General features: G+C 43.1%; 1 protein-coding gene and 1 long non-coding RNA gene across 2 annotated transcripts in view; one reads left to right on the top strand and one right to left on the bottom strand.

Annotated features, from left to right (window-relative positions):
* Window positions 1–22,377, bottom strand: part of LOC136832531 (uncharacterized) — a 347,044-nt gene that overhangs the window by 191,073 nt on the left and 133,594 nt on the right.
* On the top strand, window positions 4,220–7,399 carry LOC136832530 (uncharacterized). Its single transcript, XR_010851252.1, has 2 exons — window positions 4,220–4,258; window positions 7,279–7,399. It is a non-coding gene; the product is annotated as an uncharacterized lncRNA (long non-coding RNA).

The following is a 22,377-nucleotide window of genomic DNA, read 5'->3' as shown; positions in this document are numbered from 1 at the left end:
ACCGAAAGCTTTCAGGATGAGGAAGATGATAAAGAAGAATGTTGCATAACAGAAGAATTTGATAGCTCAGATGACCAGAATGAAGATGAACAACTAAAAGTGAGTAAAGTACACAGAGAAAATATGGAAGATCTGTTGGAGGAAGCGAGGAAGAAATTTTGAGGCTTCAAACTGAGGGAAGAGAGCTGAAAAGAGAAATCGAAAATCTCAGTATTGAAAAGGAAAGTGCCTTAGAGAAGGCAAATGAGCTGAGCCTCAGACTAAAGGAAACTGAAGCAATCAATCAAGCGCTTGCTTCTGAGAAAGAATGTTTCAAGAGGACCAATGAAGACCTTAGGAACGCCTTGGTCAAGAAAGATATGGAATTACTGGAACGTAAAGCAACAGAAGCTGACGACAACGACAGCGAATTTGGAATAGTGGAAAATCTGACTTTGGACTTTCTTCAAAGACAACTGGAGCTCACGAAGCAGAAAACTTTAGCCTACGGGATCGGGCTACTTGTTACGAAGCTCAACTTTTAGCTTCAAACAGAAACTTAGGTAATTTACACCCAGAACAACTGAACGACGAAAAACTGCAGTTCACAGAGGAAATGAAAGTCAGCGATGTTCACGGAGGACAGAAGCCACAAAAGTATGTTGAAACAACGGTGGCACGGAAAGAAGACGATCTGACTGACCAGGTGCAGAAGGAAGAAGAGGAACAGTCTAGAAAGGACTGCAACGCCCAAGGAGAGAAGGACTGCTACGAGATATGGTTGGAAGTCGTAACCCTGATGGAGAAGAATCTAAAGATGGCAGAGGATGAACTTCAGCGCCGGAGACAAGAGGAAGCGATCAACTCTGAAAACAAAACCTTGGACAATAAAACCCTGGACATCAGCAGTGAGGAACAGGAACCACAAAAGTGTCTTGAAACAACAGTACGACGGAAAGAAGAGGATCTGACTGACCAGATGCAGAAGGAAGAAGAGGAACAGTCAGAAAGGACTGCAACGCCCAAGGAGAGAAGGACTTCTACGAGATATGGTTGGAAGTCGTAAAACCAGATGGAGAGGAATCTCAAGATGGCAGAGGATGAACTTCAGCGCCGGAGACAAGAGGAAGCGATCAACTCTGAACACTTGGACGAAAATCACCGATCACAAGAAACAGCCCACGATTAACCAACATTGTGAAGGATTTTGACTGGTCACCAGTTGATGCTGCGGCGTCGTGTTCCAGAGGCGCTGCTATCTTCTTGGCCCATTCGGTGGGGTTGACTGCGGGATGGGTGTTGGCCGCTGCTCCCCCCAGCAGCATCCAGCCAACGGGAGGTCCCCCCACCTCCCACACACCCATCTTCCATCCAACCTCACCAACTGGGCCAAGGAGATCGCAGCGCCCCCTGGAACGTGACACAACACCACCAACAAACAGCCAGTCAGAATTCTGTAGCCCATCTGTTGTAATTACCTGTGTACTTTTATTTTATTACCTGTGTACTTTGTACTTCATTACCTGTGTACTTTATATTTTATTACCTGTGTACTTTCTATGATATTTCATCGCTTTTGTACCTCTGGAAAAATAAAACTCCTAAAACAGTACCTCTTTATGTAACCTTAGCTTAACCTATTCTCTTTATTTAATTTTATGGAACCTTTTTGAAATAAAATGCATTAAAAAGTAAATCTGCTAACCTTAACTCTTCAATAAAATTTGTTTTCTAAAATGATTTTGAAATTATTATAACTTAAAGAAAAATACATAGCAAAAGGAAAAAGTTAAGTATACCTTAGTTTTACCAGACCACTGAGCTGATTAACAGCTCTCCTAGGGCTGGCCAGAAGGATTAGACTTATTTTACGTGGCTAAGAACCAATTGGTTACTTAGCAACGGGACCTACAGCTTATTGTGGAATCCGAACCACATTATAGCGAGAAATGAATTTCTATCACCAGAAATAAATTCCTCTAACTCTTCATCAACCGGCCGGGAATTGAACTCCGGCCCATCGAGTGACAGTCCGAAGCTCTACCGACTCAGCCAAAGAAGGGCTAATGGAAAAGGCCAATATCTGGGTCTCTTCACGAAAGACAAAACAGAACCAACAAAGCGAAATATGGCATCAGTAAACTTTAGAAATATGAAAAAAAAAGAAAAACGGTGAGACGGGTGTAGTATAGATATATAAAAGATATTGACCACGGAAAATGAGTCTTATGATTTCTGCTGAGGTGAGGAATGGGATGAAGATTTCTGAGGACTCCTGGGGATTCTTCTTAGGTTCCTGAAGCTCGCTCCTTCCCTCCTTCGGAGATGTATCAAGTCGTGGCAGATTTTAAAACTATGCTTAGTGAAAGCTGGAGTGTTACGGTTAACGTTGCAAAATGTTTTCCCACGTAAAATTGATCGTATTTATTGTGCTAGTATTGTTAGTGTCTATGCTGGAGGACCTAATCGCCGGATTTTTTGCTCAAGGAAGTAGTGGATATTTTCAGGAGACCTTTCATCATGATGTTGTCGCCGAGACTTGGACTCCAGAGGTTGTGGAAACACAACCGAACAGCGTAGGCGTTGGTACGTCAACCTTTGCTGGTGCCATCCCTTGGATGGCCTTGATGGCAGGGGCCTTGGCGTTGCTTGCTGTTTACTGGATGTGGAATCTCATTGCATGCGATGCTCATGATCTTGTAGAGGACGACCTGGAAGTGCCCACTCTGGATTCAACTCTGGAAACGGAAGACCTGGAAAACTCTGACGAAGAGGGGCGATGCTGAGGACGAAACCGAAAGCTTTCAGGATGAGGAAGATGATAAAGAAGAATGTTGCATAACAGAAGAATTTGATAGCTCAGATGACGAGAATGAAGATGAACAACTAAAAGTGATTAAAGTACACAGAGAAAACATGGAAGATCTGTTGGAGGAAGCGAGGAAGAAATTTTGAGGCTTCAAACTGAGGGAAGAGAGCTGAAAAGAGAAATCGAAAATCTCAGTATTGAAAAGGAAAGTGCCTTAGAGAAGGCAAATGAGCTGAGCCTCAGACTAAAGGAAAACTGAAGCAATCAATCAAGCGCTTGCTTCTGAGAAAGAATGTTTCAAGAGGACCAATGAAGACCTTAGGAACGCCTTGGTCAAGAAAGATATGGAATTACTGGAACGTAAAGCAACAGAAGCTGAGGACAACGACAGCGAATTTGGAATAGTGGAAAATCTGACTTTGGACTTTCTTCAAAGACAACTGGAGCTCACCGAAGCAGAAAACTTTAGCCTACGGGATCGGGCTACTTGTTACGAAGCTCAACTTTTAGCTTCAAACAGAAACTTAGGTAATTTACACCCAGAACAACTGAACGACGAAAACTGAAGTTCACAGAGGAAATGAAAGTCAGCGATGTTCACGGAGGACAGAAGCCACAAAAGTATGTTGAAACAACGGTGGCACGGAAAGAAGACGATCTGACTGACCAGGTGCAGAAGGAAGAAGAGGAACAGTCTAGAAAGGACTGCAACGCCCAAGGAGAGAAGGACTGCTACGAGATATGGTTGGAAGTCGTAACCCTGATGGAGAAGAATCTAAAGATGGCAGAGGATGAACTTCAGCGCCGGAGACAAGAGGAAGCGATCAACTCTGAAAACAAAATCTTGGACAATAAAACCCTGGACATCAGCAGTGAGGAACAGGAACCACAAAAGTGTCTTGAAACAACAGTACGACGGAAAGAAGATGATCTGACTGACCAGATGCAGAAGGAAGAAGAGGAACAGTCCAGAAAGGACTGCAACGCCCAAGGAGAGAAGGACTTCTACGAGATATGGTTGGAAGTCGTAAACCAGATGGAGAGGAATCTCAAGATGGCAGAGGATGAACTTCAGCGCCGGAGACAAGAGGAAGCGATCAACTCTGAACACTTGGACGAAAATCACCGATCACAAGAAACAGCCCACGATTAACCAACATTGTGAAGGATTTTGACTGGTCACCAGTTGATGCTGCGGCGTCGTGTTCCAGAGGCGCTGCTATCTTCTTGGCCCATTCGGTGGGGTTGACTGCGGGATGGGTGTTGGCCGCTGCTCCCCAGCAGCATCCAGCCAACGGGAGGTCCCCACCTCCCACACACCCATCTTCCATCCAACCTCACCAACTGGGCCAAGGAGATCGCAGCGCCCCTGGAACGTGACACAACACCACCAACAAACAGCCAGTCAGAATTCTGTAACCAATCTGTTGTAATTACCTGTGTACTTTTATTTTATTACCTGTGTACTTTGTATTTCATTACCTGTGTACTTTATATTTTATTACCTGTGTACTTTCTATGATATTTCATCGCTTTTGTACCTCTGGAAAAATAAAACTCCTAAAACAGTACCTCTTTATGTAACCTTAGCTTAACCTATTCTCTTTATTTAATTTTATGGAACCTTTTTGAAATAAAATGCATTAAAAAGTAAATCTGCTAACCTTAACTCTTCAATAAAATTTGTTTTCTAAAATGATTTTGAAATTATTATAACTTAAAGAAAAATACATAGCAAAAGGAAAAAGTTAAGTATACCTTAGTTTTACCAGACCACTGAGCTGATTAACAGCTCTCCTAGGGCTGGCCAGAAGGATTAGACTTATTTTACGTGGCTAAGAACCAATTGGTTACTTAGCAACGGGACCTACAGCTTATTGTGGAATCCGAACCACATTATAGCGAGAAATGAATTTCTATCACCAGAAATAAATTCCTCTAACTCTTCATCAGCCGGCCGGGGAATTGAACTCCGCCCATCGAGTGACAGTCCGAGCTCTACCGGCTCAGCCAAAGAAGGGCTAATGGAAAAGGCCAATATCTGGGTCTCTTCACGAAAGACAAAACAGAACCAACAAAGCGAAATATGGCATCAGTAAACTTTAGAAATATGAAAAAAAAGAAAAACGGAGAGACGGGTGTAGTATAGATATATAAAGGATATTGACCAGGAAAATGAGTCTTATGATTTCTGCTGAGGTGAGGAATGGGATGAAGATTTCTGAGGACTCCTGGGGATTCTTCTTAGGTTCCTGAAGCTCGCTCCTTCCCTCCTTCGGAGATGTATCAAGTCGTGGCAGATTTTAAAACTATGCTTAGTGAAAGCTGGAGTGTTACGGTTAACGTTGCAAAATGTTTTCCCACGTAAAATTGATCGTATTTATTGTGCTAGTATTGTTAGTGTCTATGTTGGAGGACCTAATCGCCAGACTTTTTGCTCAAGGAAGTAGTGGATATTTTCAGGAGACCTTTCATCATGTTGTTGCCGCCGAGACTTGGACTCAGAGGTTGTGGAAACACAACCGAACAGCGTAAGCGTTGGTACGTCAACCTTTGCTGGTGCCATCCCTTGGATGGCCTTGATGGCAGGGGCCTTGGCGTTGCTTGCTGTTTACTGGATGTGGAATCTCATTGCATGCGATGCTCATGATCTTGTAGAGGACAACCTGGAAGTGCCCACTCTGGATTCAACTCTGGAAACGGAAGACCTGGAAAACTCTGACGAAGAGGACGATGCTGAGGACGAAACCGAAAGCTTTCAGGATGAGGAAGATGATAAAGAAGAATGTTGCATAACAGAAGAATTTGATAGCTCAGATGACCAGAATGAAGATGAACAACTAAAAGTGAGTAAAGTACACAGAGAAAATATGGAAGATCTGTTGGAGGAAGCGAGGAAGAAATTTTGAGGCTTCAAACTGAGGGAAGAGAGCTGAAAAGAGAAATCGAAAATCTCAGTATTGAAAAGGAGAGTGCCTTAGAGAAGGCAAATGAGCTGAGCCTCAGACTAAAGGAAACTGAAGCAATCAATCAAGCGCTTTCTTCTGAGAAAGAATGTTTCAAGAGGACCAATGAAGACCTTAGGAACGCCTTGGTCAAGAAAGATATGGAATTACTGGAACGTAAAGCAACAGAAGCTGAGGACAACGACAGCGAATTTGGAATAGTGGAAAATCTGACTTTGGACTTTCTTCAAAGACAACTGGAGCTCACCGAAGCAGAAAACTTTAGCCTACGGGATCGGGCTACTTGTTACTGAAGCTCAACTTTTAGCTTCAAACAGAAACTTAGGTAATTTACACCCAGAACAACTGAACGACGAAAAAACTGAAGTTCACAGAGGAAATGAAAGTCAGCGAAGTTCACGGAGGACAGGAGCCACAAAAGTATGTTGAAACAACGGTGGTACGGAAAGAAGAGGATCTGACTGACCAGGTGCAGAAGGAAGAAGAGGAACAGTCCAGAAAGGACTGCAACGCCCAAGGAGAGAAGGACTGCTACGAGATATGGTTGGAAGTCGTAACCCTGATGGAGAAGAATCTAAAGATGGCGGAGGATGAACTTCAGCGCCGGAGACAAGAGGAAGCTATGAACTCTGAAAACAAAACCTTGGACAATGAAACCCTGGACATCAGCAGTGGGGAACAGGAGCCACAAAAGTGTGTTGAAACAACAGTAGGACGGAAAGAAGAGGATCTGACTGACCAGATGCAGAAGGAAGAAGAGGAACAGTCTAGAAAGGATTGCAACGCCCAAGGAGAGAAGGATTGCTACGAGATATGGTTGGAAGTCGTAACCCTGATGGAGAGGAATCTCAAGATGGCGGAGGATGAACTTCAGCGCCGGAGACAAGAGGAAGCGATCAACTCTGAAAACAAAACCTTGGACAATGAAACCCTGGACATTAGCAGTGAGGAACAAGAGCCACAAAAGTGTCTTGAAACAACAGTACGACGGAAAGAAGAGGATCTGACTGACCAGATGCAGAAGGAACAAGAGGAACAGTCTAGAAAGGACTGCAACGCCCAAGGAGAGAAGGACTTCTACGAGATATGGTTGGAAGTCGTAACCCAGATGGAGAGGAATCTTAAGATGGCGGAGGATGAACTTCAGCGCCGGACACAAGAGGAAGCGATGAACTCTGAACGTTTGGACGAAAATCACCGATCACAAGAAACAGCCCACGATTAATCAAAATTGTGAAGGATTTTGACTGGTCACTAGTTGATGCTGCGGTGTCGTGTTCCACAGGTGCTGCTATCTTCTTGGCCCATTCGGTGGGGTTGACTGTGGGATGGGTGTTGGCCGCTGCTCCCCCAGCAGCATCCAGCCAACGGGAGGTCCCCCCACCTCCCACACACCCATCTTCCATCCAACCTCACTGACTGGGCCAAGGAGATCGCAGCGCCCCTGGAATGTGACACAACACCACCAACAAACAGCCAGTCAGAATTCTGTAACCCATCTGTTGTAATTACCTGTGTACTTAGTATTTTATTACCTGTGTACTTTGTATTTCATTACCTGTGTACTTTATATTTTATTACCTGTGTACTTTCTATGATATTTCATCGCTTTTGTACCTCTGGAAAAATAAAACTCCTAAAACAGTACCTCTTTATGTAACCTTAGCTTAACCTATTCTCTTTATTTAATTTTATGGAACCTTTTTGAAAAATCTGCATTAAAAATTAAATCTGCTAACCTTGACTCTTCAATAAAATTTGTTTTTTAAAATGATTTTGAAATTATTATAACTTAAAGAAAAATACATTTTTAAAGAAATTTTCTTAAACTGTACTAAAAGTCTCTTCTGTTAATCTTCACTCTTCAATAGAATTTGTTTTTAAAAATGATTCTGAAATTATTTTATACTTAAAAAAATTAAATTTTTAAAATGATTTTCTGAAGAATGATAGAAATTAAATCTGCTACCCTTAACTCCCCCATAGAATTTGTTTTAAAAAGGATTTTGAAAGTGCTACAACTTAAAGAAAATTGTATTTTTAAGGTAAAATGCATTTTTCCTAACATGCAAACCCTCGGTCCTTTAAATATGGGATACTTTCGGCGTAGCTGAACATAGGCCACAAAAGACTTACAAGGCATTAGTTGGTATCACTACCAACTGGGCATGTGTTGGCAACTGTGGGGAACCCACGGTGCTAACCACCCAGATTCACGCATCACTTTTCTTTCTGGCCTTGTGTGGAATGGACATGTTTTTCTGCGCTCTCTGTTCATTTCCTGGCTGCAAAAGCTACTACCTCACAGTGTGTTTGTTTCTGTTTTGTGTTTGTGACTTGTGACCTTGTGTATTTGTGCATGTTTGTGAGATGGCTAACCCCTCGCAAACCCATGATTTAGAAAAGCCTTGGTGCCGGATTTGTCCTGGTAAGGACAAAAAATGTGGCGCCTTCCGCTGTTCTGCAGATTGGGATCCCCATTCCCTTTGCCTGAAACGTCGTAAGGGGAGCAAGGATCCTCATGATTGTTCTGTGGATGTACTGTGTGATGAGTGTAGGCTCTGGTCCCCTGGGCAGTGGGATAAGTAGTTGCGTAGACCCAGATATAGAAGGAAGGAGTCCAGGGCGTCAGAGGGGATCCCTTCGTCCCCTTCGACTCCCATTGTGGTCACTCCCTCTCCGTCTTATCTGAGTCCCAGTGGCCTCCCCTTACTGCCCTGACGGAACCTATCTCTATCCCCTGCACCCGCATCTGCGGCCCCAGAGGAGACGAGATCGGCTGACCTAGCCTGCACACCCCCCCAGTTCCCCCCCCCCTCACCCAGAATCTCTTATCTCTGGGTTAGGGGGGGACCTTATTTGCCTTTATCTCCTTCCACAGGTTTGGGACTTGTACCGGGCTTGAGTCGGGCGTGGGAGTCACTCGGGATGGTTGGCAATCCTGATTTGTCCTCGCTTCTCGATCACATCAGCTCGGTAAGGCGGGGAGGAGTATTGCCCCCTTCGCCCACTACCCACACGGTGGTTGCTCTCACGACCACCACCGTTTCTGCCGTGCGGGCAAGGAGCGTAGTGAATTCGGTGGGGACGCATCATGCATATGGTGCAGTCCCTACCCCTGCCATCGCAGTGTCGATGCTGGCCGGTCCGGTCTGCTCGGTCACTCCGCCACCTCCCGGTTACGCTCTCACTTCTCCCACCTCGCTTCCATCGTTACCCATCCCCACCCCAGATCGTCAGGCATTTGCTGCGGCACCGATCGTTCCCAACAGCGGACGCTCTCCAAGGGACCCGCCTCAGTCTGTGGTTCCCGCTTCAGACTGTACCCCTGCTTCCACCGACCCGTATGGTCTGTCGTCGGTATGCTGGGGGATGTGGTATTATCCCTGATTGACAAGACGAAAAAGAAGAAGAAGAAGCGGACTCGCTGTCCGTCTCCATCTTCTTCTTCCTCCTACTCATCGTCGTTGTCATCCTCGTCTTTGTCTTCTTTCTCCACTCTCCCTTTCTCTTCTAAGTCCAACTGGGCTAGGAAGGGGAGGGCGGGGTCTTCCTCCTCTCCACCTTCTCCCCCCTCCTCTTCTAAGTTCAGCTGGGCTGTGAAGGGGAGGGCAGCTCCCCCTCCCTCTAAGAAGACTTGCTCTGCTACGGCAGTGCTCTCCCCACCCCTCGCGAACAGAATGCTGGTTCTCTTGCCGAGAAGGGCACTTCAGTACCCTCCTCGGATGGTTCAGGAGCTCAATCCTCCCGGACCAGTTCCGTTTCGGCGTCTACCAAGTGCTTGCTGCCGAAAGCACTATCCCCTCCGGGAGACCGTGTGGGCTCGAGCTCCGTCACAGGCTCGGGCACGGAGCGGGAGAAAGGGAGAAACCCACGTGCTTCTTCCCAACCCAATCTGTCCCCCTTGTCCAAGTCAGATAGGGGTATGGCAGGGAGGGTGACCAAGGACGTTCCGCCCATGGGGGCGTCTGGGATGTCAACAGATTTTCCCTTACAGCCTTCTTCGTCTGTTTCGGCACCGAAGAAAGCTGGAACATGCCCAGACAGTAGGGACGGCAGCCTACATGCTGCGAGGAGGCCGTCCCCTGATCGTCATGACGGTCTCTCACCCTTACGAGACAGTCCGCCCAGGCCCCCACACGACCTCCCATTGCGGGGAGGGAACCGTGAGGGGTCCGCTGCCGCCATTGGCTATGCCAGCGGTCGCGATGGTAGTGTTTGCTCTGTCTCTCCAACCCCCTCGACTTCCTCGGGATTCTCCAGGAGGAAACAGGGGGGTCGGTAGAGTTACCGGAGCTGACACTCTAGGGCAATCAGCTTCAGGGGCGTCCGGCCCTCCTTCACTCCAAGCGAGTGGGAGGTCGTATGCTTCCGTAGTTCGGGACAGAGATGAGGGATCGATCTCGGGCTCACCTGCTGGTGGGGCTTTCCCGGATGACCGCCTCTCGGAGGGCCCCTGCCGAGAGACCCGGGCGTTCGTAGAGGTCGTGGCACTGATCCGTCAGCACAATGGCCTGGAGGAACCGCTTCCAACCCCGTTGCAGGAACGTTCGTCTAGACTGGAGGAGTTCTACGCTGCCAGGAGGGAACCCAAGCCCTCTCTTGGCCTCCCATGGTCTCCTATGGCGGAGAGTGTTCTTAATCAGGTGAACGATTTAGTCTCTGGGCAGTCGTCATCACTTCGCTCATCTTGAGCTACCAAGCTGTTGCCTCTCCCTCTCCCGAGACAGAAGAAATATTACGTTCCATCTGCAGGCAGGCTACAGACAAAGGCTGTGGAGCCAGGGCTGACTCGCCTGGCACCCGGTGCCACGTTGGCTCAGCTGTTGGTGGAACACGCGTTTTTCTTGCACGCGGAGATGAGCACCCTGGAGGGCACAGGTCTGCTGGCCCTCCAGGCGATGTCTTGGCTTGACAACTGGGCCTTCGCTCAGGTCAAGGATCGCAGCCTCGTCTACTCAGGGCGAGGATCCGACCTTCAAGAGTCTTTGCCAGTCGGGGGGTAAGGCTATTACCTTCCTTGCCCACCAGACAGCAAACCTCAGGGCCAACCTAGTACTAAAGAGAAGGGATGCACTGCTCCCGGATCTCCAGGTCTCTAGGTGCGGAGGCCGCAGTATCGCTGTGAAACGGTCCTATTCTGGACTCCACCTCCCTCTTCCCCAAGGGGGAGGTGGATGTTGCGGTAGACAAACAGAAGGCCAATGAACGTGACCGCCTTGTCCACCAAGCAGCGACGAAAGGGGTCATGCATCCCTCTCATCCTGCGGCCAGGTACTCGACCCATCTCATCCTGCGGCCCAGTACTCGACCCATCTCATCCTGCGGCCCGGTACTCGACCCATCTCATCCTGCGGCCCAGTACTCGACCCAAGCTAACACCCCAGCCCCCGAAGAAGTCTGATGCTTCAACGGTCGCTCGGGGCAAAGTCCAGCCCCCTTCATCATCGCCTCCTCGGAAGGAACCACAGGGTCCCTTTCGTCAACCTGTTCCCCCCAAAAGGAAAAGTAAGGGCAAGAAGAAGAGGGGAGGAGCTCACTAGGAACGGCAAGCTCCCTCAGATGCTGCCGTCGGTGGGGGGGTGCCTTTCCAGCCATTGGGCGGCGTGGCAGCGGTACGGAGCGGATACCTGGGTAGTGGTTTTAAAGCAATTTTCTTGTGCTGGATAAAAACTTATTCTTCCAATCTTAACCCTTTAGTAGAACTTGTTTTTTAAAAGGATTTTGAAATTATTATAAACAATATCTAAACTCTTCGATATATTTTGCTTTAAAAATGATTATGGAACATAACTAAAGGAAATATTAAGTTTCTCTTAAACAATATAGAAGCGTAGATAATTGTGGATGTCTTACTAGCTCCCATCTGGTTCTAGAGCTGACAGCTCTAGATTCTATGTTTGTCTCTGTCTGTCTGTCTGTCTGTTCTCAAAGTGAGTTTTTAATAACGAATCTTGTATTTTCTTCTATTTCCTGTCTTTTAGTTTTTGAAACTTTTTTTTTTTTATATTTTATATTTGTTTATTTTCATATATGTTTAGATTCTTAAGTTAGTAATTGTTTTTCGTTAATCTCATATATCAGGATTCTTATGTTAATCATTGTTGTTTGCCAATGCCATTCACTACATTATATCTGAATGTGTGTGTGTGTGTGTGTGTGTGTGTGAGAGAGAGAGAGAGAGAGAGAGAGAGAGAGAGAGAGAGAGAGAGAGAGAGAGAGAGAGAGACTCTACACGCTGTCACAGAACGATAACGCACTGAGGAAATGCAAAAGAATATTGAGTTCAATCGAAAAAGCTCAGATGGAATTTAGTTCGCGACTTGAATTGCTAATTGCGTGCGCGCAAGTTCGCGACTGAGTGCGCAAGGACTCTCAAGAACTCATTACGACAGAAATACATGCTCCTGTATAATGGGGAGTTTTTGCAAGTGAGTTTTTTAAACAGGTCTCTTTATTGTTTCAATGGAAGAGACGTTTGAACACAAAGGCGGGAGAGTCTCTAAGAAGGGGACAGGTCATACACACAGACGCGATGGGCTCCCTCCCAAGCAACCTCGCCACCCCCGTAGGACATGGGGAAGGCAGGAAATGATTGCTCAAGCATGGTGAAAGCCTGTCAAACCCTGAGCGAGATTTGAAACTCCGGGGCACTGCAGCGGGGATTCTAAACACCTCTGCATGATCTGGATGTCTGAGAATGGGAATTCAGATATCTTATGCTTGATTGCTTATCAGATTTTGCTATGTTTCAGATTTAAACATTTTTGTTTTTTTTGGTCTGGCAGATTTATTTTGCTGAAGTTTGTCAGCTACTGGAAAATTTTAGATTAATTCCTCCTTTGTTTTCTTTGTTCATGATATATACATATATATTTATAATTACATACTGTATATACAACACACATATAAATATGCATATATATACCTATCATTAGTTTATTCAAACCTGTCTATAAAATGTATTAAAATCCCATATGATAAATTATCTGACATGTAAAAAAAAATAACCTTTTCTGACCCGCGAAGACCAGGAGGAAGCATATCCTTAAATTGGACTCAGAATTGAGGAATGAGGATGGTTGAGGAATGAGGATGGAAAAAGGAGAAAACGACCAATTTTGTTGCGACAGAGGACCGGGACAGGGAGCAAGGCTCCCTTGCAAATCGCCGTCAGGAGCACTCAACAGCTTATTTGTGGCATGTCTTGACAGCATGCAAAAACAGAGAGAGAGAGAGAGAGAGAGAGAGAGAGAGAGAGAGAGAGAGAGAGAAGGAAAATTGTCTGACGTATGGGATTTGAGTTAATCCCCGTTCCCAAATCTGCATATTAATGAATAACAATAATTGCATCCAAACACTCATCATCAATATTCGTAAAATATTCAATTGGCTGAGGGGCCTGTGGTTGGTCAATATTCATGGGTTTCTAAATCGCAATTCGACCTGAAATTTCTTCCGTGTCCAGAGATTCTGTGGGTGATTGTGATGACTGGTAGGTCTGTACACAGTTTGGTGAGGTTAGTGTTATTGCTAGTTTATTTTATAGTTTGGTGAGGTTAGTGTTATTGCTAGTTTATTTTAATGTTCACGAAGCTGTAGTGGTCTGAATTTTGGAATAACTATTCATATGTATGTAGCCTATGTATGTATGTATGAATGTATGTATGTATGTATATCATGAACAAAGAAAACAAAGCAGAAATTAATCTAAAATTTTCCAGTAACTGACAAACTTCAGCAAAATAAATCTGCCAGACCAAAAAAAAAAAAAAATTATTTTAATCTTAAACAAAATCTGATCATCAATCAAGCATGACGTATCTAAATTCCCATTCTCAGACTTCCAAACCATGCAGAGGTATTTGGAATCAAAGCGTTCCTTTAAGGCCATCATGGTCGCCAAGTCGTATCACCGGTGACTCCCGACCGCAGTGGCCCAGAGTTCCAAATCTCGCTCAGGGTTTGAGCAACCATTTTCCTGCCTCCCCCATGTCCTACGTGGGTGGCGAGGTTGCTTGGGAGAACATCACGTTTGTGTGTATGACTTGTTCCCTTCTTGGCTTCTTATCGGTAACCTTTAAACCCTCAAGAAGCAAGTCTGCCGCTTGCACACTTATTCCCTTTCCTTGTCTTCTTGGGTATGGAATAGAAAAAGGCATTAGGATAAGTCTGAGAGAGAGAGAGAGAGAGAGAGAGAGAGAGAGAGAGAGAGAGAGAGAGAGAGATCTGAGAATAAAGTAAACCGCTCAAAGCCACCTGCTCTGTTCAGAAAGGAAAGAAAAACGCGCTGAGTCACTAAATGACACCTCTTTTTGGTCTACAACTCCGAAGTGCACTGTCGTCTTTCAGTTAATAAATTCAACTGTCTATTTGCATTTCAGAGCGACATTTGAGGCGCAATCTTTCAATTTGGGACCCCGTTTCTCTTCCTAATCTACACAGATACGGCGTGATCTCATTTAGGCTTACGGCGTTGTTCTTCTTTTTTTCTTCTTTCACGAACTCGAAACGAACACGTGCCAAATGTACCACAATTGACGCCGGGCTGATTGGGTGTCATCAAGTCGAATGCTGCAGGCGACACAGCGGAGACAAAGTGGGCTAAACAGTTTAATCTCCTTTTGACATCATATTGACACATGTCGCTTCCGCTGCCACGTGGTTTGCATGTCGCCTTTCAGTTTCACACCAAAGAGAATGCCCGGTCTTCCTCTTCGTGTGCCGACGCATTTTTCTTCGAAAATTTGAACTTCTGCTTGAGTTTTCTGAAAGACACTTCGCCGATGTCTGGGCGCTTGTTGGAACTTGTTTAAATTATTCGTGGCCACAATTCTCGTGGATAGAGGGGGAAGTTTGTGTTTTTTCAGTTAACGGGCTTTTCAGGTTTGGCCAGAGCTGCGATGACTTTAATCTCTGCGACGCCCATTGACAGTTGTCAACATAGATAATTAGCACCCCTCCTCACCAGACCGCAACTCTCAGTTGATAACAATCGTTCAATTACTCTCATCGTAAGAGGGAGCTAGCTAGCTTTATATATACAGTATATATATATATATATATATATATATATATATATATATATATATATATATATATATATATATATATATATATATATATATATATATATATATAAATATATATCAAATATATATATATATGCAAACTAGTTATAATAATTTTAACAATTAGACTGATCGACTGACAAAGATAGATGAACGATAAAATCCCATTACCGCAGTCTGATGAAATGAGCTTTAACTGCCGACTAAAAAGCGAGTTTTATTTTCACACGACTCCAAAAAGTACCTTCAACACTAAGACCCACTGAATGACACAGGAAGTCCTTTGTCATTCTCAATGCCAAACCACCTCTTCCGCCTTTGTAACTGGTTTTTCATTGCAATGAAAGCAACATTTAAATTTATTACTTCAATGACCCAGTAAACATTTAAATTTATTACTTCAATAACCCAGGAAATTTCCTTCCAATACAACCCCTCGTGCACTATGGATTATACATACACACATACATATGTAAATAAACACATACATACATACTGCATACATGATGGTTTTGCCACATACAATAAAGAATGCGTATACATATGCATACTTTAAAAAAGGAATAACGAAAGTCCTCATCTATTCAAACGTTCATGACAGACAGCCACAAAGATACTGGAACACAAGGTACATCTTCACATTTTCACGGATACGAGTTCGAATGCAACCGGCCTCGGCCACAGAGGGGGTCTCGGGTTCTGCAGCTTTAGTCCTCAGTTTCCCAAAACTGGATCAAGGGTCCGCGGGCTTCCGCGAAGTGATGCGAATGTCGTGGGGTTTCTTCCAAGAAACGTCACGAAAGTACCAAGGGTGAGGTGACTCAGCAGAGTGATCGATTGCAAACATTGTCTTTGGCACAAGGCACGCGCGTGAGTCACTAGGCTTATGCCGCTGGGTGACCGGCGTCTACTGTTTTATTGATGAATACCTTTCTTTTCTCGTGTGGTGCGTTGATTAGTTATCTCTCTCTCTCTCTCTCTCTCTCTCTCTCTCTCTCTCTCTCTCTCTCTCTCTCTCTCTAACAGAATGTGTTACGTGATTCTCAGTCTTCAAGCCTAACGCCTACGACTCAACAGACATACACTAGTCGCATAATTAAACACTGACGACTTTGCAATCTTTTTTGAAGGGATATTGATTTTGATAACAGTATTCGCTGCGGTAAAAAAAAATAAAAAAAAAAAAAAAAACTTTCAAATACTTACGGCGAGATACAGGGAGATACAGTTTTATTCGAAAAGAGAATCTGTTTGCAAAAGAAAGTCTCTAGTTTTGAGCTTTGCCACAATTCTGTTCTCCGGAGTAGAGATTCCCTAGACATTTTTGTTTGCATGAGTTATGTGGCCCAACGGTGTTTGCCGGGTTATAAATACTTGCAGTAGGCTTGCAAAAGAGTTTTTGGTATTTATTTTATTGGGAGAAACATAAACTCAACAACTACGCTTGTACGGGAAGAGATTTCGTTTGGAATTTTGCTTGCGGGGGAACAGATTCCTTTTCACAACGCTGTCTGCGGAAGAGCAGGTCATGGTATTTATCAAAATAAGTTTGCTTGCACTATATGGATGCGTTAGCACTGCTACTTTACTACTGTTGACGAGTCGGCACGGCAACCAATAAAAAAAAAAAAATCTATACCAAACCTTAACAGCGATTCAGGAGGAAACTGAATTTTTTAAAAGTCTTTGCTAGATCCTGAGGCCATTATGGTTATATGAAGAAGCAAAATGAATAACAATTTCAACTTGAAAAAAGTTAGTTGCACGTATATCGGCCTTTTCTTTTCAGTAACTCAACCCTATTTTTTTCCTTACTTACCATAAATATATTTCGACCCTGGGAGAGCTGATTGCCAAATTTAGTCCCTTTAATTATGTTTAATAAGAAGGATTACTAACAGAAAATGTCAGGATTTGGAGACTGTGAGGGTTCTCGTTCCACAAGGATGGTTACTAATAATAATAATAATAATAATAATAATAATAATAATAATAATAATAATAATAATAATAATAATAATAATAATAATAATATCTACATATAAGGATCAAAGTACGTTTCGTAAATCCGGTAAAATTTCTGCTGCACTTACTCTACTCATTCTACTCATCTTCCGCAACATCACACTTGGGGAATACCACATGAATGGAAATGTACTCATTCTACTCATCTTCCGCAACATCACACTTGGGGAATACCACATGAATGGAAATGCACTCATTCTACTCAACTTCCGCAACATCACACTTGGGGAATACCACATGAATGGAAATGAAGTCCTTCCTCGCAAAGATCAATATAAGAATATTTGCCAAGAGTAGAGCGACTGAGTCTTTAGTTATTAGGTACATTCGCTCTGGAACCTCTTTCACAACATATCACGAAGAGTAAATGACAGCAGAAGAAACTGGTTTTAACTCGGCGAACATAATGCAGAGAATAATTGTGGAACAGAATATTAAGACATTATTTACTTACATTCCTAGAAAATTCTCAAATCTAATCAACAGCACGATTTCAAGATTAATTATGTAAACAGTAAATGAAGGCTTCTACTTCCCAGAACATCTAATTCAGTATTTAATAACAGACATTCCAAAGAATGAACTACAATCATGAAACCAAAAAATACACAAACCACTAAAATTAAACTTACACTGACAATCAAATTAGCTGCATCCATTAAATCTAACTGTGAATTTATATTTCCTGGACACATCTCTACTATATAAGGACTCTTCAAGCATCTCCATGTAAGAAAGCTTTCAAGTACACTCAAAACGAGAATTTCCACAACCGGAATAGAGTCGTGAGTCAGCAAGAACACCTTGTCTATTAGATCAAATCATTTCCCAAGTGTATCGATGTCCCTAAGAACACCTTGTCTATTGGATCAAACCATTTCTCAGTGTATCGATGCCCCTAAGAACACCTTGTCTATTGGATCAAACCATTCCTCAGTGTATTGATGTCCCTATGTTGCAACAACCCGGCAGTATGACGAGGCCTCTTTGTGAACACTGATGGAAGGAGGAAATGACAGAACGTCAGAATGTCAATATTATAGATGGCTGTGTTTCATGCAGCTGTCATTAAGAATTCCGTTTAACAATTAATCTTTATGTATATTGACCTATTAGCTGAAATGCATAACAGCTGTCAGGTGTTCTACAGCACCAGTGTTTGGAAATGCTTCTCTTCACAACGACTGATTGACAGCTCTCTCTCTCTCTCTCTCTCTCTCTCTCTCTCTCTCTCTCTCTCTCTCTCTCTCTCTCTCTCGCTATTGCGGTGACTGACAGACTGACTGGTTAATTTGACACACCAATCTGGCGCTTCACAATTATGGCCATTAACGGCATCCTAATTGAATTTATCATTTTTTTTATCAAGGATGACAATAGACTTAACATGGAAATAAGTGATAATTAAGGATATCCACGTGTAAAAATGAGTCCAATACCTTGAGGATTTTAAGGAGGGTTTTGGAGATTTGTAATAACAATTTTGTTTGAAGCAAACGTTTTCATTAGTCTCCATAACAGTATCGTTCCTCATACTATACAACATATAGTATATAAGTAAATGTTTTCATTAGTCTGCATAATACCATCGTTCCTCATACTACACTACATATATTGTAGTATGTAAGAGCAAGCGTAAGAAAAAATCTTTCGTAAAAATGGTCGAAATACATTTCTAAATAACAAGAAAAGCAGCCCCTGTCATGTACTCATTCGAAATGGTGACAATCAGTCGAAAACGTGACAATCAGATCAATTCTTCATTTAAAAACGATGATGTGGCAAAATCTGGGAACTTCAGATTCTATGTTCACCTAAAGTTATACTCTAACTCCATATTCCACCACGTTTGTTTCATTTCCCCTGTTGAGAAATCCTACTCTTGAGCTCTTCACGAGAGAGAGAGAGAGAGAGAGAGAGAGAGAGAGAGAGAGAGAGAGAGAGAGAGAGAGAGAAAATACTTTTATTTAAGTGTTCGATACCTCGAATAATCCTTCCTATACGTATTTCCAATTCCTATTGGCATTCAATGCCCGCAACTGATCGTCAGAAAGTATGACAGTATAGCTTCTAAAACCTGAAGTGGTGAGTAGTATTGCAATTATTGCAATCACGTGACTAGAAAAACGTGCATGACATCGGTATGAAACAAATAATTACATCAACCTCTGTATCTCTTTTGATGAGCAATTTGGCAAGTTCGTAAGATATGTAGATTTGACATTGGAAATGATAACAGCACACTTACCAACAAGTCACTGAATACCACCCCTGCAAGATTCTGTTTTTCTTAGAAAATCCGAATCAAGCATACAGAACTGGTTTTTAACTCAGAAGCTCTAACAAATATGCAGGCGCAAAGCACTACAAAAGGCAATTGTTCAGATAATCTTTTTCTTTTCCTTCTGCTCACCCCCTCCCCCAAAACCCCCCATTCCCCCCAAGGCCAGGACGCATCAGAAGCAGCCTTCAGACAACAACAAGGACGTTGCTTGTGTTAAACGACCATTATGTCAAGCGCCTTCTACAAGGGCACTGCGAATGCTGTTTACATTCCAGGCTTCTGTCAAGAGAGGAAAATGAAGAGTCTGTCTTCTAATCGAAGAGTCTGTTTATCTTTCAAATGAAACCTTGTGTTTGGTCAATGTAACTCTACAGGGAATGTTGGTAGACACTATATGATCTGATATCATAACTTCAATTCGATGAACCATGCAACTCACTCAAAAAAAAACTTTGGTTTTTGTGGAATCTATAAATCTTGAAGATAAAAGATAATCTCCATTATATTGCTCTAAATGTATTATTAATCTGTGTTACAAGCATCACCTATACGTACAGAGTAATATGGCTTACAAGTAAAGACGCATATACTATACTGCGTGAATAATCTAAATACTGTTTTTAATTTTTTAATTTTTTTTTAAAAGTAACCATCACTCACATTCAACCTCTCTCTCTCTCTCTCTCTCTCTCTCTCTCACACACAGGTCTCACTGTGGCCTAATAACATTCAAATTACGCTCGTTAACCTTTTCGCAAGACTCACTCTTATTCAACTTTATTCAGCGAGCGACCACGTTGAGGTGAACAGTTTCTTTATTCTTTACAAACACAAACCGAAAACTGTTGTTCCTGGGGGGATACTGCGCTGCTCGACCGTCTCACATTCAAGCGAGGTTGTCATTATCAAGCAATGCCTTCCGATTTAAACTTGGAGAATATTTGATTGCCATGCGCAGGTGTAAGTTCCACGTAAAACAGGTCCGTAAATATCTGGAATGTCAATTTATCAGGCCTCATTTCCTAAATCTACCTGTGATTAACTGTGATTAAGCGACACATAACTCAGGGACTATGATGGAAATTCTATACAAAATTTTCTATCTTAAAAAAGTATTGAATTTGTTTTGCTGTGCTTTTTTATAATCTCGTAACAGGTATATGTACATAATTACACACACACATACACACATATACACATATATAGATAAATATATATATATACGTGAGTACAAACACACCACTCAAACGAAATCTATACGTAAATTAACCTGTCCTCGACACACACACACAAAACACAGGGTAACATCCCTATATTCTGAGCCTTACATCATTACCAATCACAACTAAAATCATTTCCACACCGCTGTCCACAACGATGTGGTTCCCACCACCCAGACTAAAATCAGAACTTCTTCCAAAAGCAAGCCTTCGGAATCACATAAATAAGATCTACCTTCAGTTCATCGCAAACATACAGCTCCTTCAATCGACCTTCTACGTACGCACGAGTGAGTCTCTTTGATGAGTCTACGAGCCTCTAGAGTTATGAGTCTATGAACCTCTGAGTGATGAGTCTATGAACCTCTCGCTGTCCGGCAGCCGAAACACACACACACACAGGCTGGTGTTCATGCCTCCCCGATCTACGTTGCTGCAGAAGGTCTAAGATTATATCCTGAAACTTCCCTAATGACAAGGACGATAACGAACCAAGGTCACGTGCCTCTCGCGGGGTTCAAAGACCAATTGAGTCAGGGAGATGCTAACGTCACATTACTCAATCAAGCTGCCATTCCTAGTTCACAAGGTGGCCGGTTGTTTCGGGCTTATTCCACTCAAGTCGTGATTGATAAGGAATATCTTGAGATGACAGGCCCTGGCAAACTGCGGAAAATGACTGGCAAGCTACGGGAATGAATTAGCAAACAGCAATCTGCAGGTTGGTACTAGAGGATTATGCGTGGCGATTGGCAGTCTGCCGGTTAAAATACTGGGAGATCGTGCATGCACTCACTGGCAGACTGGGCATGGACTGGCTGACAGCAGGTTGGGATTAGATGGCAAGCAGACTGGGCGAGGGCTGGTTCAAAGTTGGTTGGGATTGGCTGAGTGTAGTCAACTGTTAACTCAGCATCAACTTCTATACAAAATCAGTTTATCAAAACTCCAAAACTTTTTCAGCTAAAAAAATAACTGCGAAGAAGCTAGGGGATACTACAGAATACATCATACTTATTTTCATTATTGTCTTCAACAAGCTAGGGATAATTCTTTAAAAAACTTGGCCTTTGAAAGCTATTATATTTCAGCATTTTCTTAACTCGGGGCTATCCCCAACCAAACATTTGTGTTGTAAACTGCATCTCTGAAGTTTAAACAATTCACGAGACTTGCCACTGCCGAGGGAAGCATTTCATACCTTACATTGCCCTTTTTTATGGATGACACGGATGACACACTACTTTTATCTCTGCAAAAAAGCTTCTAACTGTCAAAGCCTTAGTATATATATATATTGGAGCCCCACGTCAGAAACTACAGTGGAATGGAATGAATCGTAAAAAGACCCGTGCATATCTGCTGAAGTGGGCAAAGGCCTGTAAGTCATCTGTTTTGCTGAAGAGTTGCAAGGCTCGTTCATCGTTCCTTTGTTACTTGTTTAAAATAATTATGCTGGCCAGCATGTGCTATTAGCTCCTAGAGCAGAGGGATTTGGTAGACCATGGAGAGGGACTGAAACACCAACATCAGTCAAACACTGTATGTTTGGTGATTGGGAACCAACAGACATCAAGGACTTAACATAAGAAAAAATAATTAATCACAATTCAGGGATTTAAAATGTTCAAGTTCAGCTACTTAGAAAGGACATGGTAACTTTAGGTTGGACTATATTAATTTCATGTTTCAAGGTCTGATGTGCTGGTATTATTCTAAAAGCACAGACTTCTGTTGAATTGCAATTTCTTTCTGGTTATTGTATTTAGCAAGCTATTTATTACTACATCATCAAAGTCTAGCCATTTCCCCAGAGCTCTGCCAAAGTCGAGGAGGACCAGCTTCTTTTGTCTCTGCCAAAGGGCTAAAGTCTAATTAAAACCACTTCATTATGAGGTTTTCTGGTAGAAGAACCGCAGGTTGTGGATGGAATGAAGGGGCAAAAAAAAAAAAAAAAAGGTTTGCTTATCATCGGTTAAAGTACAAGAAAGAGGTTCGACTTGTCTAAGTCTTGAGTAACCCA

This window comes from Macrobrachium rosenbergii, chromosome 50 (assembly GCF_040412425.1).
Source record: "Macrobrachium rosenbergii isolate ZJJX-2024 chromosome 50, ASM4041242v1, whole genome shotgun sequence".
In the NCBI taxonomy this organism is placed as follows: domain Eukaryota; kingdom Metazoa; phylum Arthropoda; class Malacostraca; order Decapoda; family Palaemonidae; genus Macrobrachium; species Macrobrachium rosenbergii.
The sequence above is the reverse complement of the archived record's forward strand: the minus strand, read 5'-3'. Positions and strand labels throughout refer to the sequence as shown.